The 1,683-nt window shown below is 39.7% G+C and overlaps 1 pseudogene; it reads left to right on the top strand.

The window, feature by feature from the left end:
- Window positions 1–1,026: 1,026 nt before the first annotated feature.
- LOC101313507 lies at window positions 1,027–1,618 on the top strand (annotated as a pseudogene).
- The last annotated feature ends 65 nt before the right edge of the window (window positions 1,619–1,683 follow it).

Below are 1,683 nucleotides of genomic sequence, written 5' to 3'. Positions count from 1 at the left end.
CTCTCTCTCTCTCTCTCTGGCAGCGCCGTCGCAACGGCCGGGGGAGGAGAAGGGGCTGCCGTCGGGGCCCATTGCTGGTGGTAGGGATGGATGCCGGCGCCGGCCATGTGGTGGATTTGGAGGTAGGGAAAGAGAGAGAGAGGGTAAAAAGATTAACCAGGGCTATTTTAGTCATTTTAGTCGAGATTGATGTCATTTTGAAAGTTTAGGTATGAAACTGATTAAAAAAAAAGATGAGGTATCAAACTGATTTTAGACCTAAAGTTCAGGGTAGTAAACTGAATTTTTTTCAAAAAATATTCAAATTTATTCTAAAATTTGTTTTTCATTTGGTTTATAATGAGGCTAACAAAACAATTATCACGATAGTGTGAACACTAACACAAATGCAAGAATTTAGATCATCAACATGGTCATGAGTCATGACTTCTTGTTGTTATTCTTAAAATACATTTATTCTGGATTTTTGTTATGTTCAGTCAAGTACGTCAAGCAAAATCAGTGCATGACTGCATGTCTTGTTCTTCCTCCCTCATTTGGTTTAGAAAAGAAAATTTTCAATACGTGATTCATTTCGACAGCTTAGTTGAATTGAGCAGGAGAGTTTGGAAAGTCATGTTTGGGGGTCTGGCTATGGGTCATAATTATAATTGGTCATTTTCCCTAATTATAAATGCAGGACGTGATTGATGTTATAGACTTATAGGAACTCGTTGAGCCTATCAACCAAATGAATTATTAGATTTGACCAATGAACCTACTGCTGATAACCTGGTCCTCTTCTGCCCAATCTTCACTTCACCAGCGGTCAAACAACAATATCTGCAATTCTTCCACCCGTTCATACACATCCACTGTTTCTTTTACCATCAATAATTCGACATCAAAGGAAAAAATAATATCTGCATGACTGGTGCAAAAATGCTCATTCGGTCCTTTTCTTCTTTTTCTTGATAGTTTCGTTTCATCTTACACGCCCTTGACTTCACATTGAATTCTACCTATTTCAGAGAGCCTCTTCCTCTTCATCTTCATTTTCCTCTTCTACTCATTCTTCATTCCATCAGCGAGCTAAGCCAGATTCCATGGCCATCCAATTGAGAGCCTCTTCGTCTTTCTCCTCTGCTCCTTCCACCCGTTCACAGAGACATAATGTGTTTCTGAGTTTCAGAGGCAAGGATACACGCGACAGTTTTACAGGTCATTTGTACAACAGTTTGGTTCGAAAGGGGATCAAGACTTTCATAGATAATGATCCTACAAGAGGAGAGGAAATATCACAAGCACTTCTCCGAGCCATTGAAGAATCAAAGCTCTCTGTCATTGTCTTCTCTGAAAACTATGCATCCTCAAAGTGGTGTTTGGAAGAACTGGTCCATATCCTTAAATGTAGAAGATTAAAGAACCAAATGGTTCACCCAATCTTTTACAAAGTGAATCCCTCAGACGTAAGACACCAAAGAGGTAAATTTGGTAAGGCACTTGCACCTCTTGAATGCAGATTCAAAGATGACATAGGAAGGTGTCGGGATGGAGATCAGCTCTTTTTGAAGCATCAAATTTAGCTGGGTGGACTTTATTTGGCGGGTATGTCATGCGCTTAATTTACTTTCCTTAATCACTCTATTGCTAGTTTGTGTGGTTATTAGATCAGGCATTGATTTTAGGTGTGTGGTTCACTGG

Source organism: Fragaria vesca, linkage group LG4, assembly GCF_000184155.1.
Source record: "Fragaria vesca subsp. vesca linkage group LG4, FraVesHawaii_1.0, whole genome shotgun sequence".
NCBI classification, from domain to species: domain Eukaryota; kingdom Viridiplantae; phylum Streptophyta; class Magnoliopsida; order Rosales; family Rosaceae; genus Fragaria; species Fragaria vesca.
This window is presented reverse-complemented; position numbering and strand designations above follow the sequence as displayed.